The sequence below is a fragment of the Cetorhinus maximus genome, chromosome 2, assembly GCF_964194155.1.
Source record: "Cetorhinus maximus chromosome 2, sCetMax3.hap1.1, whole genome shotgun sequence".
Lineage (NCBI taxonomy): Eukaryota > Metazoa > Chordata > Chondrichthyes > Lamniformes > Cetorhinidae > Cetorhinus > Cetorhinus maximus.
In genome coordinates, this window is record NC_135880.1 from 7,676,036 (window position 1) to 7,697,450 (window position 21,415).

Here is a 21,415-nt window from a genome sequence, read left to right on the forward strand (position 1 = left end):
CCCTCCACCACCGACACACAGTAGCAGCAGTGTGCACCATCTACAAGATGCACTGCAGGAATTCACCAAGGCTCCTTAGACAGCACCTTCCAAACCCAAGACCACTACCATCTAGAAGGACAAGGGCAGCAGACACATGGGAACACCACCGCCTGGAAGTTCCCCTCCAAGCCACTCACCATCCTGACTTGGAAATATATCACCGTTCCTTCACTGTCACTGGATCAAAATCCTGGAACTCCCTCCTTAACAGCACTATGGGTGTACCTACACCACATGGACTGCAGCGGTTCAAGAAGGCAGCACACCACCACCTTCTCAAGGGCAACTAGGGTTGGGCAATAAATGCTGGCCCAGCCAGTGAAGCCCATATCCTGTGGAAGAATTTTAAAAACGTATGGTGCCCAACCTAGAGGCACTGAAGAAGTTGCAAAAATATTTACAAGCATGATACTAAGACTGAGTCGTTCTGTAAGAGATGCCAACAGGTACCATGGCATCTCGAAGAACACTCATCAAACCTGTGAGGAAACACAGGAAGAAGTTAATTTGCCAGCAGTCAGACCACTATATGAAGATTTCACATCACTGGCTCAAAGCTGAGGGATTCACAACAGAGTGTGCAGGAGGTTCAAGGGTCAGGTTTTTCTGCCAAACATCAGTTATGGCAGCAACAAGACCAAACACGCATGTTCCTCGGGGTTCAGGAAACTCTTGATCCCCAATATCAAGGAGCTCGAATGATGAGTGACAGGACTTTTTGTGCCGAAATCTCTCACCAAGGATCTCTGCAAAAAGAAGTGCGGGAAAGGTTGTGCAGAGGACAAGCCCAGTTCACGATCAAGATCACCAATTCCAAAGCAAGGTTATGCAGCAGGGAGAATGAGTAAAGTGACGTGGCAAAGCTACAGAGTTCTTTAACAAAAGTTTGAACTATAGAAAAAAAAGGAGAGTAGTATATAACTTCCAAAAAAGATTGAACAGGTTGGGGCTCTTCCCTTGAAAAAAGAGAAGGCTGAAGGATGACCTGATAGAGGTCTTTAGAATGATGAAGGGGTCCAATAGGGTAGACAGGCAGGACATGTGGAGGAACCAGAATCTAGGGGCCATAAGCATAAGTATAAGGGGAAGCTTTTTGCTTCAGTGAGCCATTGAAACGTTGAAATTGATAAAGCATGGAGTGGTCGAGGTTTGAGCACAGATTAATTTAAGGGGATGTTCAATAAACACAAGGCAAGAAGGAATAGAAGAAGCCGGAGATAGGGGGTTAGATAGAAAGGGGTGGGAGGAGGATCATGAAGAGCATAAAACCATCAAAAAACAGTTGGCCCAAATGGCCTGTTTCTGTACAGTAAATTCAAAGTAATTCTACGGGCGATAATTTGTTGTAGCAGGACACCTAACGTTGTTTGCTGTTAAGTAGACTTTCCCTTGCGAATTTAGATTTTTACATTTATCGTGGCCAGTTGCTGAAAGAGAAAACTGATAGTGTGGAGAGGAAACCGGACATCTGGGACCTGGGCGACAGCAAATAACTGTGCATCTCCTTAATCAATCATATTAAGTTTGGTAAAAAAAAACAGTGCAGAAAATGAGAAGGAGGAGTGACTGAATTCAATGCCAAGTCAAGTACAAAAAGAGAAATAAAGTGGGGGAAAGAAAGATTAGAATAAGACAGAGAGGAAGAGACAAAAATGAAAAGCAACAAAAATATTTGCTTTCTTTTAAATGAACAATTAAAACTTGAGATTTCACACTTGTAACAGTTACATTTCAATACCACAGTTGTTGAACTGACAGTAATTAGCTCTCATCACATCGTTAAAAGGACATTTCGAGTGAAATTGATTAAACTGAACTTTCTGTAATGAGTTTAGTTTGCATTCGCCATCTAATTACGGCAACCTCACGGTGTTCAATAAATCTCAATGGTAAGTCAAGCAACAGGATGCGGGTTTCATGATGTGGCAAATTTTGGATTTCCATGTTTATCCGTGTCTGAAGTTGCTGTGCCATTTGTGCATAAATAACAAATGAGCACCATTAGCCTCAACATTATTTTAACAGCAAGTTAATGTCTCTCTGAAACCTGCATTCTATGGCTCCGCTCACACCCGGAAAGTTCCCATTAGAAAACGTTTCTCTCCATTAAGAAACATGACGCTGGACAGCACCAGGGCTTGGAAACTAAAAGTAGACCCGCAGATGAGGTAACATTGGGCGATCTAACAAAATGAATTGGAACTGGTATGATTCGTACTTACTGTAACTCTGCACCAAGGCTGACAGCAGGACGACAGAAAGTAAAAAGTAGAGAGAAGTCATTGCCAACTCTTCAGTGTTTCGTTCTTTCTTGCTCAATGCTTCTTATCTTTTGACATCAAAATACAGAAGTTGCTCAAAGTGTTTCCTCATTTTCAATGAAAGTCACACGAGATGTTAATCAATTTCCTTCGATATAACAGCAAAGGGGAAGTCCGTGCATGTTGAACAGCAGAGATATTTATATAACTACTGGAAACCCAGGGCACGAAGCACATCTGTTGAGAATGAGAGGTGCTGCAGCAGCTTCCGACATAGCCTTCAGATGCTCACCAGACCCTGTAACTCTTGAAGCAAAAATTTCTATTTCAGTGTCAGCATCAAACACTCCCAGAGCTGGTGCAGTACCGGTTGGATACAGAATAAAACTTGTTCTACACTGTCCCATCAAACACTCCCAGAGCTGGTGCAGTACCGGGTGGATACAGAATAAAACTTGTTCTACACTGTCCCATCAAACACTCCCAGAGCTGGTGCAGTACCGGGTGGATACAGGACAAAACTTGTTCTATGCTGTCCCATCAAACACTCCCATTTCAGCTGTAGTATAGCACAGATTAGAGGTAGGTTAAGGCTCCTTTAGTTCTGCCCAAAAATGTCCCTCAGCACTGCCTCAGGCCAGCGCCTCTTCTTGCACAGTGTCTTATTTCTGTTTCCCTCACCAGTGCTCTCTCTAGCATTTGCGTGCCAATTTTAGGGCCGTAGACCCACTCAGCAGAAAACGCAAAAACTGATTTCATATGAGTGAGCTGAGTGAGTGGGCAAACGCATGTCAGATGCAGTATAATGTGGATAAATGTGAGGTTATCCATTTTGGTAGCAAAAACAGGAAGGCAGATTATTATCTGAATGGCTATAAATTGAGAGAGGGGAATGTGCAACAAGTCCTGGGTGTCTTTGTACTCCAGTCGCTGAAGGTAAGCATGCAGGTGCAGCAGGCGGTAAAGAAGGCAAATGGTATGTTGGCCTTCATAGCCAGAGGGTTCGAGTACAGGAGCAGGGATGTCTTGCTGCAATTGTACAGGGCCTTGGTGAGACCACACCTGGAATATTGTGTGCAGTTTTGGTCTCCTTATCTGAGGAAGAATGTTCTTGCTATAGAGGGAGTGCAGCGAAGGTTTACCCAACTGATTCCTGGGATGGTGGGACTGACATATGAGGAGAGATTGAGTCGATTAGGATTATATTCGCTGGAATTCAGAAGAATGAGGGGGGGATCTCATAGAAACCTATAAAATTCTAACAGGACTAGACAGGGTAGATGCAGGAAGGATGTTCCCGATGATGGGGGAGTCCAGAACCAGGGGTCACAGTCTGAGGATACGGGGTAGACCATTTCGGACTGAGATGAGGAGAAATTTCTTCGCCCAGAGAGTGGTGAGCCTGTGGAATTCATTACCACAGAAAGTAGTTGAGACCAAAACATTGTATGTTTTCAAGGAGTTAGATATAGTTCTTGGGGTGAAAGGGATCAAAGAATATGGGGAGAAAGCAGGAGCAGGCTATTGAGTTGAATGATCAGCCATGATCATAATGAATGGTGGAGCAGGCTCGAAGGGCTGAATGGCCTACACCTGCTCCTATTTTCTATGTTTCTAAATGGCTCGACTGAGTGCAGTGAGACCGAACGCTTAACTCTGGGAATTTGGGAAGCGAGGGAGTTTGGTGCAGTGAGAAAGGAGGTGCTGTACTAGCCTTTTACAAAAAAGGGTGTGATGCAAGAAAGGGAGCCAGGGACAGTGATACCTGAGAGCCGGTGTGATCCATGGCAACCACGTCTGCAGTGAGGTCTGCAGATTGAGGAACTGCAGCTCAGAGCTGATGAGGTGGAGGTGAGCTTCAGACGCTGCGATACATCAGGAAGGGGGAAAATTACCCGGATACTTTGTTTCAAGGGACAGTCACACCCCTTAGGCTAGATTCTTCAGATTTGGATCGTAAGTGAGGAATAAAAATGGAGTGAGGCAGGAACGGTGATCCAGAAAGTGGCAGTGAAGGAGCCTCAGCCCTCACACTTGCCCAGCGGGTTTGATGTCCTTGCAGCTTGTGTGGATGAGAGCAGGGACTGCACAGTGGATGAGATACTGCTCACTGCTGTCGAGAATGTGGTTCCCAAAGGCTGCGTTGCCTGCCCAGTGCCAGGGTTAAGGGCATCCCCTCGGAGCTCAGGAGGAACTTTGGAGTGGGAGGAGAAGGACCTAGTTGTCATGGTCCACATGGGTGCCAACAACATAGGTAGGACTAAGAAAGAGGTTCTGCTGAGGTAGTATGTCCAGCTACGGGCTAAATTAAAAAACAGAACCACAAAGGTAATAATCTCTGGATTAACACCTCAGCCACAAGCAAACTGTTGTAGGGTAAATAAGATTAGAGAATTGAATGTGTGGTTCAAAGATTGGTGTGGGAGAAATGGATTTTGATGCATGGGGCACTGACGCCACTGACCCTGGGGAAAGTGGGAGCTGTACCACTGGGACGGGCTTCACCTGAACCGCACTAGGATCAGTGTCCTGGTTGTAGAGAGTGCTTTAAACTGAGTAGTGGGAAGGGTTTATGTGAGGGGAGAGTTGGAAAGTTAAAGAGAAACAGTAAGGCAACAGTGCGTGGTAGCAACATGGGTAATGATCACCAGAGTGTGACAGGATGGGACAGAGCATACAAATATATGAGTGCACCAGCAAATAAGGTCAGGGTAGGGGAAAATAGTAAAAAGACAGAATTAAAGGCTCCTTATCTGATGGCATGCAGCATTCATTATAAGACGGATGAAGTGTTAGCACATATTGAAATAGACGAGTCTAATGTGAGAACCATTACAGAGGCATGGTTGTAAAGTGACCATGGCTGGGATCTGATTATTCAAGGGTATTTCACATGATTTTGTGAAAGGTAAATCATGTTTGACAAATTTACTAGAGTCCTTTGAGGATGTAAAAAGCACAGCGGATAAAGGAGAACCAGTAGATGCAGTGTATTTGAATTTCCAAAAGGCATTTGACATGGTGTCACATAAAAGAGTACTGCACAAGATAAGGGGCGTCACTTTCCTCTCATTGCACCAAGTCCAACAGTGGGCATGAAAAACAACATTCTACCCGCCGGCCTCCATGGCGGGTTTTGGTGCCAAATTATCCACTTGCCGCCGCATTAATTATGCACGCAGGGGTAACACACTGGATCACGGGTCAGCAGCCTCTGATTCGCCTGCCCATCGGTGAGCTCACCGCATCTTCACTCCGGGTGCCATATTTAAACAGCACGCGTGCACAGCTTTTTTTTGTTGTCTACAGCCCAGAACTGCTCCACGGAAGACATGGCTCCCAAATGGAAGAAGCCTGCTGCTCCGAAATTCAGTGACACCTCCCTGGAACGCCTGCTGGATGCAGTCGAGGCCCACTGCGATGTCCTGTACCACTGCTCTGGCCACAGGAGGTCCAGCAAGCTCACTAATCTGGTTTGGGAGGCAGTGGCAGCAGTGGCACACCCGATGCAGAAAGAGGTGATCTCATCCGTGCCACCAGGGTAAGTCAACCATCTCATCACTCTCAACTCACACACTCACCAACCCACCACACATTCAATGGCATCTTACACGCTTCCAGCTCAAGGCTCATTACACCCTGGGAGTTACCATTGACCAGAAACTGAACTGGACCAGCCATATAAATACTGTGGTTGCAAGAGCAGGTCAGAGGCTAGGAATCCTGCAGCAAGTAACTCAACCCCTGACTCCCCAGCACCTCTCCACCATCTACAAAGCTCAAGTCAGGAGTATGATGGAATACTCCACAATTGCCTAGGTGAGTGCTGCTCCAGCAACACTCAAGAAGCTCAACACCATCCAGCACAAAGCAGCCCGCTTGATTGGCACCACATCCACAAACATTCACTCCCTCCACCACCGACGCACAGTAACAGCAGTGTGTACCATCTACAAGATGCACTGCAGGAATTCAAATTAGACAGCACCTTCTAAACCCATGACCACTCCCATCTAGAAGGACCAGAGCATCAGGTAGATGGGAACACCACCACCTGGAAGTTCCCCTCAAAGCCACTCACCATCCAGACTTGGAAATATATCACCGCTCCTTCACTGACGCTGGATTAAAATCTTGGAACTCCCTCCTTAACAGCACTGTGGATGTACCTACACCCCATAGACTGCAGTGGTTCAAGAAGGCAGCTCACCACCACCTTCTCAAGAGTAATTTGGGATGGGCAATAAATGCTGGCCTAGCCAGCAACGCCCACATCCCATGAATGAATTTTTTTAAAAATCACCATTCACGGTCTCACACATACCTTCACATATCCCTCTAGCCTCATATCCTCCACAGTTCGCATCCTCATCCCATCCATGGTTGCACTCAGCACCCACACATGGCAGGCATCCTTATCATCTGCCCTGGTGTGTGTCCTACTCACACTCTCCATCTGTCTTTATGCAGGACAAGTTCTCATACGATTGAAGGGAGTGGTCTCAGACCGGGAGTGGAGTGGCCAAAATCAAGGTCCTCACTCCCTACGAGAATCGAGCCATCGAGCTGGTCGGAGAGGATGTGAACCCTGCCTGCGGTGAGTGAGGCGTGTAGTGCACACCAAAATGAGGATCCTGCACCAGCTCATTCCTCAGACAGCCATACTGTGAGTGCATTGTCCTGTTTTAGTGTCGCCTGCCATGCACTAATTATCTCCCCTTTCTTTCATAGGCACCTCTGGAAAGCACTCAAGGGCATCCACAAGCCAGGCCCTCAGCTCCAGCCCCAACGACACCTCGGATGAGGAACCAGAGGAGATCATCATACATAGAAGACTTGTCACAGCGCTCACCCACACCCTCCACCAGTGGGGAGATACACACCTGGTGGGACCTATTTCTAGAGCAGCCTTGAGGTCACGATCTGGTGAGCACAGCACACTGTCTGGTCCACAGCAGGTGGAGGCAGGGACATCTGAGTTCGCCAGTACTCGGAGGACTGCTAGAGGTCAGGATCCTGCTGAGTCCGAGTCAGATGACGAGCCTCTGGACTCGGTCCTCAATCAGTTCGTGGAGCTGCAGCGACAATCACGCAAACATCAGGAAGGGGGGTCAGCTGCATTCCTCACATTGCAACAGGCGATGGAGGAGTCCGTCCGCTTTCAGTCTGAGGTGATAGCGCTAGCACACTTTCAGTCTGAGGTGATAGCGCTAGCATACTGCCGCACTAAGGCCAACATTGGTAGGATGTCAGCTGCCATGGAGATCTTGGTCCAGGAATCAGTCCTGCACTGCTGCAGGAGTAGCACTCCATTGCTGTAGCACTTGGTGGCATTTATCAGTAGCTACACGAGAAGGGGGCAGGGCACCCAGATCTCACTCCAGCTGCCCCTTATGCTCAAGGAGTAAGCTAGGGGCCCTCTGGTACCCATAGGGAGGAGGACCAGCAGCTCAACACCTCAGGGCCATCCACCCAGGCGACTCCGGGTCTGTCCTGCTGATCCCAATCCCCTCTTGCTGTGACCCATCACCTCCAGCTCCACAGGCCGAGGAGGGTCCAGCTGCCCCACAGCAGGATATCCAAAGCAGGCCGAGGCCCTCCAGGTCTCAGCCCTCCAGAGGGCGCCCGCCAAGGTCATCACAGGCAACGGGATGTCGCAGTCAGCAGGCTGCCTCCATCTCCACTGTGGAGGTTGGGTTGGGAAAGTTAAAAAGATTTAGGAGCACAATGGTGGTACGTGTGTTCACAACATGTATATAATTTTCACAAATGTAAATAGAATTGCACCCATTCCACATCTCCTCTTGCGCCTGCCTCTTTTTTCTGATGAGCTGCGTTGCTGTCAATCAGGTTGATACCATGGTCCCTCCCCCCACTTATCTATCGCACGTCGCTATCGTGGGCCTCTCATTCATGTAGTGCATTTCCATATCACCACAGTGTGTGGCCCTTTCCCAAATCACTCTCAACATTAGTGATGCCTCGACCTTAACGTTAAGTGTACTTTGGAACAAACTTCGTTCACATGCTTTGCAGGGTCATGTTATGTTTATTCTTGGCCGTGTGAGATTGAGGCAGAGGTCCTAATTCGTATGTTCATATGTTAATGTTATCCTATTTCATCTGCATTCTTGAAAGCTGAAGACGTAGTGTATAAGGAGAGATGTCTTCACGCATGGAGAAGGATCATACATCATGCGACTCCATGTGCTCTCTGCCTTCCAACAGGATTTTCACACTATCAGCCCATACTCAGTGCTTGTGTGCGCTGCTGCCAACCGCATTTCTAAATTTCTGAGTGCACATCTGCTAGGCTGACCAATAAATGGGAGGATCTTTCCACTTCAAGTCGCTGAAGCTCTGTCTCTCTCAGCCACATTATTACCCTGGAGCCGACATTATTACCGCTCGAACCTACAACCTTGAGTGGATCTCAACCTGTAATTGTCTGAATTGCAGCCACAAAGCTCTCATCACAATGTTGGGATGCAGCGCTGTGCAAACCATTGCCTAAACATTCGATAAGTCGAGTGATCCTAACTGCAAATGGTGATATTTGGCGGACAATAGAGCCTTTGAGCATGCTCTAGAAGTGCACATCGTAGCTTTAGTCAATGTTGAGGGGAGCAATGGGATTGGAGTGGGGATGTACTGAAGCTGAAGTCTGCTCTTTATTAGCAATGACTTGTGACCTTGAGGGCTTTGTAGTGTCTGAGAATTTTGGAGTTTGCAAGGACCAGGGCACAATGTGTGTCTTAAAGAGGAGGCATTTTAATGTCTGGCACATAAATGTGTCATGAAAATACAATAGTTTTCATAATATTATTGTGATTTATTGTAAAGGTTGGTCAATCATGCAGTTTGGATTAGTATATTTGTGTGGTTGTGTGTGGTGGATTTAATTGAATTGCAGGCAGCTAGTCTGGAGCTTTTGAGTGGTAAAAAGGGAAGCTAGGTTTGAAATGCTAAATACGTAAACATGTCTGAAGTTTTAGAATGTGAGGTTTGAGGAATATTTGGAATTTTAGATAAACCAAAGTAGTTTGAATTTCAAAGAGATGATGGGATGTTACACCTAGCCATATGAAGCTAAGTCAAACAGTGTGTTTATTTTTCCCAAAGGTTACTGATAAAATGAGTACTTTGAAAGATTTACATTATGGAAATAGTAAAGTTGCAAAGACATTAGAACAGTGGGATTTACATTAAAATGGAGAACCATGTATAAAGGAGATGAGGTGGAAGGTGTTCTAAGATTTAACAAGTGTGAAAAGGCTCCGGTCGCTGGGCATCAAGTTGATGTATACAGGAACCGAAGCTGAGAAAATTCACTTTGGATATCCCTGTCCAGGGTATTGTGTGCTTTGCCTGAGTCTTTTGAAATCTATTTTGTTTTACTATTGCCTTAACAGAGGTGTAACTGGGAATCAGCTTAATTAAGGGAATTAGGAGTTATTATAGTAGTAATTTGTGTGTGTGCTTAAAATCTTTTCCACTATTAGTAAATGTTTAATTTAATTTTGTAAAAACCTCTAAGACTCGGTGGACTTATTACTGCTGAATTCAAGGCATGCATCTCAAAATAAAAAATACAAATTGCAAAACAGCTGTGGCAGCTGTTTCACGTTTCCCTCTGGGATTTGAGCAGCTCAGCATTTACCATCTGCTGTGCCGTAACAAATGGCTGAATGTCGTCATCCTCAGGTGGTCCACACACATAGTAAGGTGAGGATAAAAGCAGGCCAACATCCCTAACTGAGAGTACCAGATGTTAACGTGATAGAGAAGAAGGTGTCACAGGGGATTGAGTTATGTCAGAATAGATGCACACCTGCGGAACGTCCTCAGCTGCCTAGGCCCAAGTGTCACCTATCGGTTTCACCATTGACATTACACAGAATGCATTGTCCCATTGCTGGGGATGGATCTCCTTGAGGAGCTTTGTCATACTGAAGGCTTTACAGCTACGAGCCCACTGAGGATGGTGGAACAGCTCCTGGCTCTTGTCGGCTGGGATGCTGGAGATATGCTTGAAGAGGCAGCACCTCCTGACGTCTGTTCCCAGGACTCCCTTGTCCAGTTAGCACCTCATCTCGGCAAGGACACATGCACCCAAGTCTTCATCATCCTGAAGTGCATGGTTGAAGTGAGAGGAATAGCAACGCTGGTGTTCATGCTGGCCCATGATGGAGGGCACTTGTCCAAGAGGGTACTCACTGCAACTCCTCGTCATCTCATGGAATCTGGTGGCAATGAGGGTCTCACGTGCATGCCTGCCTTGTCTGGCTTGTGCTATGTGCTCTTCCCTTGCAGCTTCTGCTTCCTCGAACTCAACGCCTCATTCCCTTCGACGCCCTCCTCAGCGGAGGAGACGTACAGCTCCTCCATCTCAGCACCTGGCAAGTCCTCCAGGCTTTGCAGTGCCAGGTTGTGCAGCGCGCAGCAAACCACGATGATCCGTGAGACCCTCTGAGGAGTGTACTGGAATGCTCCACCTGATCTTCCCAGGCATCGGAACCATATCTTTAAGATCCCTATGGTGTGCTCTACCAATGCTCAGGTAGCAACATGAGCTTCGTTGTACCTTCTCTCTGCAGGAGTCTGAGCTGCTGTACAGGCGTCATCAGCCATGTCCTTTGCGGGTACCCTTTGTCACCAAGGAGCCAGCCCTGGATGCTGTGGGTTCCTCGAAGATGTCCGGCATCTGCGGTCTACTCCAGATGTATGAGCCGTGGACGCTTCCTGGGAACCTGCATGATAAGTTCCTTATGGTCACAGACCAGCTGTACATTGAGCAAGTGATAGCCTTTCCTGTTTATGTGTTGGAGTGCCTCTGGCCCGTGAGCCTTTATAGCCACATGAGTGCAATCGACGGTACCCTGAACCTGTGGGAATCTAGAAATCTCAACAAAGCCCAGTGCTCTAGCATCTTAGCTTGCTCATCTCTGTCAAAGTTGGCGTAATTGTGGGCCTTGGCAAAAGGAGACACCAGCGACACTGCTTCTCGCTCATCTACAGATAAGACATGCGAGTTTTATACACCCTGGGCTGCCCTGCGGTTGAGGCAACTTGGGGGTGGGGGCAAGGGCTGCCCTGCGGTTGAGGAGACTTGGGGGTGGGGGCAAAGGCTGCCTTGCAGTTGAGGCACGTTGGGGAGGAGGCGGGGGGGGGGCAAGGTCTGCCCTGTGGCTGAAGGTCATGCACAAGCACATGCAGGTTGGGGGAGGGAAGCAGACACGCATTAGGGAAAGTATAAAGTGACCATTCCGCTACAGAAGAGACAGTTCAGGCGCGGCCACATTGACATGCGTGGAGTTGGGCCTCTAGCTTATCTGCCCACACAAGCAACGCAGGGGCATGAAAGTGCCAATGAGTGCTCCAGAGTTTTTCACTCCTTGGGCACAGACTGCAAACTAATGAGTGTTTTAGTGAACTGCAGAATAGTTGGACGACTGGGCACATTGTACAATCTCCCTGCTAAAGCTCACCATGGGGCAGTCACTAGTGGAGGCATTCACAGCCCCTTGCAATGTCAGCATCCCGGTTTGGACCAGTCTCCCCCATAGTTCAAGCTAACAGGGCAGCCTTGCAGTGCGGGTTAGGAGAATGCCTGCGCCCGAACTGAGAGCACAGCATGCAGTCCAGTGGGCAAAGCTGCTGCCAATCGATCAGGTGGAGTGGGGCGAAGGGAGGTGGGGTTTAGGGCAGCCATGCAGCGCACTAAACTCGCTGTTCAGGATGTGTTAAGGGGCCTTCACACCTAACCAGGCCAGGTTCTTAGTACACCCAAGTTAACCCACATGTCTCTCTCTTTCATCCTGCAGGAGGAGTACATCAGGATCATGGAGCCTGGTGAACTAGCTGTATGCCTTATGGCCTGCAGTGAGCAGAGATGATGGAGAAGATACTTAACTTCTTGTGTCTCATGTACTAGAACACTTAGATCCCTCTGCACCTCAGAATTATGCAGCTGTTCTCCATTTAAGCAGTACTCTACTTTCTTCCTGCCAAAGTGAACAACTTCACATTTTCCCACATTAAACTCCATTTGCTAGATCTTTGCCCACTCACTCAACCTATCTATATCCATCTGCAATCTCATGTCCTCTTCACAACATACTTTCCTACCCAACTTTGTGTCATCTGCAAATTTAGCTACCATGTCTTCACTCCCCTCATCTAAGTCATTGATGTAAATCGTAAAAAGTTGAGGCCCCAGTACAGACTGTGGGACTCCACTTGTCACATCCTGCCAACCAGAAGATGACCCATTTATGCATACTCTCTGCTTTCTGCCAGGCCGCCAGCCTTCTATCCATGCTAATATGTTACCCACTACACCATGCACTTTAATTTTCCATAATAACCTTTGATGTGGCACCTTATCAAATGCCTCCTGGAAACCCAAGTACAGTAAGTCTACAGGCTCTCCTTCATCCACTGCACATGTTACTCCTTCAAAAAACTCCAATAAATTGGTTAAACATAATTTCCCTTTCACAAAACCTTGACTCTTCCCAATTGCCTTGAGCTCTTCTAAGTGCCCAGCTACAACCTCCTTAATGATCGATACTAATAACTTCCCCACGACAGACATCAAGCTAACTGGCCTATAGTTTCCTGTTTTCTGCCTCCCTCCCTTCTTGACTAGAGGGGTTATACTTGCTACTTTCCAATCTAACAAATTTTGGAAAATTAACACCAGCACATCGACTATCTCATTACCCATCTCTTTTATGACCCTAGAGTGTAGTCCCAGAGAGCTGCAGCTCCATCAATTTGCTCAGTACCATTTCCCTAGTGATTTCAATTTCATCAAGTTCCTTTCTCCCGTTCATCTCCTGATTTGCAGCTATTACTGGAATGTTTTTTGTATCCTCTATAGTGAACACAGAATCAAAATATTTGTTCATTTCTTCCGCCATTTCCTTACTATCTACTATCACTCTCTAGAGGACCAACACTCACTTTGCTTACTTTTTTTCTTTTAAGTACCTGTAGAAACTCTTATCTGTTTTTACATTTCTAGCTAGCTTCCTCTCATACTCTAATTTCTTTCTCTTGATTAACATTTTACTCATTCTCTGCCATTCTTTATGTCCTGTCCAATCATCTGGCCTGTCACTCATCTTTGCTGAGTTGTATGTTTTTTCCTTAAGTTTGATGCTTTCTTTAACCTCTAGTTAACCACGATGGTGGGTCCTCCCCTTAGAATTTTTCTTTATAGTAGGAATGTACTTATTCTGAATACACTGAAAGATCCCCTTAAATATCTGTCACTGCTTCTCTATTGATCTATCCTCTAGCCTAGCTCCCCAGTTCATTTCAGCTAGCTCAGCTTTCATCCCCACATAGTTGCCCTTATTTAAGTTTAAGATACTAGTCTAAGACCCACTCTTCTCCCTTTCAAACTGGATGTACAATTCAATCATATTGTGGTCGCTGCTACTGGGGATGCCTTTACTCTGAGGTCATTAATTAATCCTGTCATGTTACACAATACCAAATCTAATATAACCTGCTCTCTGGTTGGCTCCAGAACATGCTGCTGTAAGAAACTATCTTGAAAGCATTCTAAGAACTCCTCATTCAGGCTACTACTGCCAATGTGATTTTTCCAGTTTATGTGTAGATTAAAATCACCCATGATTATTGCTGTCCCTTTATCACAAGCACACAATATTTTCTCTTGAATATTTTGTCCTACATTGTGGCTACTGTTAGGGGGCCTGTAGGCCACTCCCACTAATTATCTTTTTCCCCTACTATTCCTCGTCTCCACCCAAACCAAATCTGCATCCTGATCTCCCGAACCAATGTCATCTCTATTGCACCAATGCCCTCTTTGATTAACAGTGCTACCCCTCCACCATTACCTAGCTTCCTATTCTTCTTGAATGTCATGTACCCTTCAATATTAAGGACCCGATCATTGTCGTCCTGCAGCCATGTCTCCTTAGTTGCTATCAGATCATATTTATTTACTTCAATGTGGGCCATCACTTCATTTACTTTGTTATGAATGCTACGTGCATTCAGATAGAGAGCCTTCAATTTTGTCTTTTTGTTACCTTTGTAGCATCTGGTCTTGACTGTTGATGTATTCTTAGGTTTTTTTCTCTCTGTCCTTCCTGCCAACCTCTGAGCCTCATTTCTCATATTACTATTTTGCTCTCCTGTCTTGACTCTACACCTTGAATTGCAACCAGTACCCAAGCTTGATCCCTCACCCCTCCTGTTTAGTTTAAAGCCCTCTCTACTTCCCTAATTATGTGATTTGTGAGGACACCTGTCCCAGCACTCTTCAGGTATAAACTGTCCCAACAGTACAGCCCCCACTTTCCCCAGTACTGATGCCAGCGCCCAACAAACCAGAACCCACTTCTCCCAAACCAGTCTTTGAGCCACATGTTTGTCTCTCTAATCTTATTTTCCCTATGCCAATTTGCACGTGGCTCAGGTAATAATCCTAATTTGCTTCCTAATTTGGAATCTAGCTCCTCATACTGACTTTGCAGAACCTCTTTCCTAGTTCTAGCTATGTCATTGGTGCTTAATGGACCATGACAACTGGATCCTCCCCTTCCCACTGCAAATTCCTCTCCAGCCCTGAGCAGATGTCCCAAACCCTGGCACCAGTCAGGCAACACAGCCGTCTGGACTCTCACTCTTTGCTGCAGAGAACAGTGTCAATTCCCCTCACTATACGATCCCCTACCACCACTAGTTTCCTTTTTGCTCCCCACCCTTGAACCTGTACAACAGTGCCATAGCCAGCCAGCTCATCCACCATGCAGACTTTGCTTTCATCCACACAGGCTGTGAGCACCTCAAACCTGTTTTACAATTGCAAAGCCTGAGGCTCCTCCCCTACTGTCTGCCAGGCCCCATTACCTTCCTCACTGACAGTCACATCCTCCTGTCCCTTACTGCTGACCAAAACAGATGACCCTCTTCTAAGAGATGTGAATTTCTTCTGGAACAAAGTATCTAGGTATTTCTCCCCCTCCCATATGTTGTGCAGTGTCTGCATTTTGGCCTCCAGATCAATAATCCTGATAGAAACATAGAAACTAGGAGCAGGAGTAGGCCATTCAGCCCTTCGAGCCTGCTCCGCCTTTCATTATGTTCACTGCTGATCATCCAACTCAATAGCCTGCTCCCGCTTTCTCCCCATATCCTTTGATCCCTTTCACCCCAAGAGCTATATCTAACTCCTTCTTGAAAACATACAATGTTTTGGCCTCAACTACTTTCTGTGATAATGAATTCCACAGGCTCACCACTCTCTGGGTGAAGAAATTTCTCCTCATCTCAGTCCAAAATGGTCTACCCCGTATCCTCAGGCTGTGACCCCTGGTTCTGGACTCCCCCATCATCGGGAACATCCTTCCTGCATCTACCCTGTCTAGTCCTGTTAGAATTTTATAGGTTTCTATGAGATCCCCCCCTCATTCTTCTGAACTCCAGTGAATATAATCCTAACCGACTCAATCTCCCATTTGTCAGTCCCGCCATCCCAGGAATTATTCTGGTAAACCTTCGCTGCACTCCCTCTATAGCAAGAACATTCTTCCTCAGATAAGGAGACCAAAACTGCACACAATATTCCAAGTGTGGTCTCACCAAGGCCCTGTATAATTGCAGCAAGACATCCCTGCTCCTGTACTTGAATCCTCTGGCTATGAAGGCCAACATACCATTTGCCTTCTTTACTGCCTGCTGCACCTGCATGCTTACCTTCAGCGACTGGTGTACGAGGACACCCAGGTCTCGTTGCACATTCCCCTCTCTCAATTTATAGATTCAGATCTGCCTTCCAGTTTTTGCTACCAAAGTGGATAACCTCACATTTATACACATTATATTGCATCTGCCATGCATTTGCCCACTCACTCAGCTTGTCCAAATCACATTGAAGCATCTCTGCATCCTCCTCACAGCTCACCCTCCCACCCAGCTTTGTGTCATCTGCAAATTTGGAGATATTACATTTTGCTCCCTCATCTAAATCATTAATATATATTGTGAATAGCTGGGGTCCCAGCACCGATCCCTGTGGTACCCCACTGCCTGCCATTCGGAAAAAGACCCGTTTATTCCTACTCTTTGTTTCCTGTCTGCCAATCAGTTTTCTATCCATGTCAATACACTAACCCCCAATCCCAATGTGCTTTAATTTTACACGCTAATCTCTTATGTGGGACTTTGTCGAAAGCCTTCTGAAAGTCCAAATAAGCCATATCCACTGGCTCCCCCTCATCAACTCAACTAGTTACATTCTCGAAAAATTCCAGTAGATTTGTCAAGCATGATTTCCCTCTCGTAAATCCATGCTGAATCTGTCTGATTCTGCCACTATTTTCCAAGTGCTCAGCTATTAAATCTTTTATAATGGACTCTAGAATTTTCCCCACTACTGACGTCAGGCTGACTGGTCTATAATTCCCTGTTTTCTCTCTACCTCCATTTTTAAATAGTGGGGTTACATTAGCTACCCTCCAATCTGTAGGAACTGTTCCAGAGTCTATAGAATCTCGGAAGATGACCACCAATGCATCCACTATTTCAAGTATTTCCAGAATTCCTTAAGCTGCTTACACTTCCCACAGGCGTCTTTGTCATGGATTGCCTTGACATCCAAAATACCCACATCCCACAGCTGCAACATAACACCTGTCCCACTATTCCAATTTGTTATTTAGTTAATTTACTTTAATTACTTTCTTCCAATGTATGCTACAATTTACTGTGTTTATGGAATGCTAATACCATTGACAGCTAAAGGTTTTTTGCTTCTTAATTACAAGGTATGTGTTTTAGATGTTTGTTTAAATTTATTTTTATTGCTTTTTTTATCTTTGAAGCTTTCAAATTTTAGTTTACAATTTTAAAGTTTTAGGTCTTTTAATTTGTACATCTACATGAGCTCGCCTGTCCTAAGCTGGTTTCTCACACTCTGTCCCTTAGACTGAGCACTTACCAACCAATCAACTTACTAGCTTCCTGTGATGTCACAGTTGCTTTTTTCCTTGTTCCCCGGCTGCGTCCTTTTCAAACTGAAGTCTCTCTTACTCTCCGCGTCCTTTTCAAATTGAAGTCTCTCTTACTCTCCGCGTCCTTTTCAAACTGAAGTCTCTCCCACTCTTTGCGTCCTTTTCAAACTGATGTCTCTCCCGCTCTCCACGCCCTTTTCAATCTGAACTGGACTAGCCATATAAATACTGTGGCTGCAAGAGCAGGTCAGAGGCTAGGAATCCTGTGACGAGTAACCCACCTCCTGACTCCCCAAAGTCTGTCCACATCTACAAGGCACAAGTCAGGAGTGTGATAGAATACTCCCCACTTGCCTGGATGAGTGCAGCTCCCACAACACTCAAGAAGCTTGACACCGTCCAGGGCAAAGCAACCTGCTTGATTGGCACCACATCCACAAACATACACTCCCTCCACCACCGACGCACAGACAGTAGAAGCAGTGTGTACCATCTACAAGATGCACTGCAGGAATTCACCAAGGCTCCTTACACAGCACCTTCCAAACCCATGACCACTACCATCTAGAAGGGCAAGGGCAGCAGATAGATGGGACCACCCCCACCTGGAAGTTCCCCTCCAAGTCACTCACCATCCTGACTTGGAAATATATCTCCGTTCCTTCACTGTCGCTGGGTCAAAATCCTGGAACTCCCTCCCTAACAGCACTGTGGGTGTAGCTACACCACATGGACTGCAGCAGTTCAAGAAGGCAGCTCACCACCACCTTCTCAAGGGCAACAAGGGATGGGCAATAAATGCTGGCCCAGCCAGCGAAGCCCACATCCCGTGAATGAATTAAAAAAAAGGTCCCCCAGAAGACAGCAGGGTAGCTGCTTAGATCTCCCAGAAGGCAGTGTGCACAAGGCCAGACCGGGAGAACCAGCCACTGTCAGCCTCAGAGGACACCCCAAGGAATAAAAGGCACTGTGTGGTAAAAACTACTGGAATTCTATCGATTTTGAAATCTATAAGGATAGTTGCTGAACAGAAAAGGGGACGGTTAGCTCTGAGGGTAGTTAAAATTTTGTGGAACTGTTTTGAAGTGCTATTTACTGTGTGCAGCCATTCTTATGTTGAAGTGTAATTATGTTTTTTTCTTTTAATAAATGTTTAAACTCTACTATTAAATTATCACCAGTGGCCGGAGACATCATTCCTGATTTCAGAACCTCTTTTTGTACTGTACAAATTGCAAAAACCGTTTTTGCAGCTGTTTCAAGTTTCATCTGGGATTTGGGCAACTCAGCATTTACCATCAACTGGGCCGTAGCAAAATTGGGGGCTCTTTGCGGGATATTAAGAGAATAATTCCTTGATTGGCTTGGAATTGGTGAATTTAAAGGAAATGAGGGTGAGCGGTAGACTAAATCAGGAGTGGTATTGTGAGATTTTAAAGTGGGAGACTGCAAAATGGCTTCAGCAGTTACTCAGACTTGTCTGGGAGCAGAAGTTATAACTTTGGATGGTTAACAACAGGTAACTGAAGCTAAGTTAATAGGATTGGCAGATAAGTTACAATTAGGATTACCTGCAGAGGAAAGGAAATCAGACATAATTGAAGTAATAACACCACATTTGAAATTTGAAGGGATACCTGAAGCTAATGAATCAGAGCTGGAGGCAGTGAGACTTCAGTGGCCAATGAAGAGGCCTGAACTTGAATAAGCAATGGGACTGAAGAATTGAATTGGAAGCAAAAGAAAAAGAAAAGAGAAAGAGAAAGAGCATTCCAAAGGGAACTGGCAGAAATGCAGGAGAAAGAAAGAAAACAAGAGAATGAGAAGAAAGAAGACAGGAAAGGAAATTAGAAATGGCAAGGTTAGAAAAAGAGGAAGGAGAAAAAGAGGGAGGCAAAGAATTCCAGCTTTAAAAACTGGCAGTTAAAAAAAGAGACACCGGAAGGTGAGGAAGGACTTATTTCCAGATCAGAACCCAGATGTTTAAATTTGTATAAGCTCTTCCAAAATTTGAAGAAAGAGATGTCAAAGCATTCTTTATCTCATTTGAGAAGAGAGCTAAACAGGTGAAATGGCCAAAAGAAATTTGGACATTGCTATAACAGTCTAGGTTGGTAGGTAGAGCAGGTGAGGTATATATGCATTGCTGTCAGAAGAAATATCTGGAGAATATGATGCAGTGAGTGCCTACGAGTTGGTTCCTGAGGCATACAGACAGAAATTTCGAAATGTGAGGAAACAGCATGTACAGAACTATACTGAGTTTGAAAGAGTCAAACAAAATAATTTTGACAAATAGATCAGGTCATTAAAAATAGAGGAAACCTATGAAGCCCTTAGAGAAGTAATTCTTTTGGAAGAATTTAAAGATTCACTTCCTACAGTAGTAAGAACCCATGTGGAGGAACAAAGGGTTAAAACTGCACGACAGGCAGCAGAGATGGCAGATGATTATGAGCTGGCCCATAGATCAAAACACTTTTTCGATGCCCTTTTCAATCTAACAAAGATAGAGAATGGGAAGGTGAGAGGGAGGTAGGTAGTCAAGGAAGAGAAGGAACAGCTGGAGATTCTAAGAAGATTTCATCTCAGACTAGGAAAAATGGTGGTGAGATTGGAAGAGATGTGAGAAAGCTTAAATGTTTTCATTGTAATAAGATTGGTCATATGAAGTCAATGTGCTGGAGGTTACATGGGAAACCTTGTCAATTAGTAGGAACTATGAAAGGGGCTGTAAAGTCAGAGGTTTTAGAACAAGGCAAACTGGTAGGATTTGTTCAAGTAGAAAAAGAAGCACAAGTATTAGTCAAAGGTGTGAAAATGAGTTCACAGCCTTTTCAAAGGAATGTTGAAAGACAGGTTGCATACGTTTAAAGATTTCATCTGTGAGGGAAATGTCTTTTCATGTACACAAGTTGGAGTTGGCAAAGATATACAAATTTAAAGGGACACAGGTACTAATCAATCCTAAATGTTATAGGATAGTGAGATTTGTTATCCAGAGGGAATTTTTTTTTATTCATTCACGCAATGTGGGCTTCGCAGGCCAGGCCAGCATTTATTGCCCATCCCTAGTTGCCCTTGAGAAGGTGGTGGTGAGCTGCCTTCTTGAACTGCTGCAGTCCATGTGGTGTAGATACACCTAATGTGCTCTTAGGAAGGGAGTTCCAGGATTTTGACCCAGTGACAGTGAAGAAACGGTGATATATTTCCAAATCAGGATAGCAAGTGACTTGGAGGGGAACTTCCAAGAGGTGATGTTCCCATCCATCTGCTGCCCTTGTCCTTCTAGGTGGTAGTGGTCGTGGGTTTGGAAGATGCTGTCTAAGGAGTCTTGGTGAGTTCCTGCAGTGCATCTTGTAGATGGTACACACTGCTGCTACTGTGCGTTGGTGGTGGAGGGAGTGTATGTTTGTGGATGTGGTGCCAATCAAGCGGGCTGCTTTGTCCTGGACAGTGTTAAGCTTCTTGAGTGTTGTGGTAGCTGCACTCATCCTGGCAAGTGGGGAGTATTCTATTACACTCCTTTCTTGTACCTTGTAGATGGTGGACATGGGAACATAGGAACAGGAGAAGGCCATTCAGCCCATCAAGCCTGCTCTGCCATTCAATACGATCATGGTTGATTGAACACTTCAATGCCTTTCACCCACACTATCGCCATAACCCTTTACATTATTGTTAATCAGAAATCTATCAATCTCTACCTTAAACACACTCAGTGACTGAACTTCCACTGCCTTCTGGGGTAGAGAATTCCAAAGATTTACATCCCTCTGTGTAAAGAAATTTCTCCTCATCTCAGTCCTAAGTGGCTTCCCCCCTATTTTGAAGTTGTGTCCCCTGGTTCTAGACGCCCCAACCAGGGGAAACATCTTACTTGCATCTACCCTGTCGACCCCTTTAAGTATTTTGTAGGTTTCAATGAGATCGTCTCTCATTCATCGAAACTCTAGAGAATACAGGCCTAGTTTGCCCAATCTCTCTTCATAAGACAGTCCCGCCATCCCCGGAACAAGTCTGGTGAACCTTCATTGCACCCCCTCTATGACAATAATATCCTTTCTGAGGTAAGGGGAGCAAAACTGCACACAGTACCCCAGGTGTGGTCTAGCC

General features: G+C 45.6%; 1 protein-coding gene across 1 annotated transcript in view; it reads right to left on the reverse strand.

Annotated features, from left to right (window-relative positions):
• Window positions 1-21,415, reverse strand: part of LOC144692089 (uncharacterized) — a 981,581-nt gene that overhangs the window by 60,129 nt on the left and 900,037 nt on the right. The gene's annotated exons all lie outside the window — the stretch shown is intronic.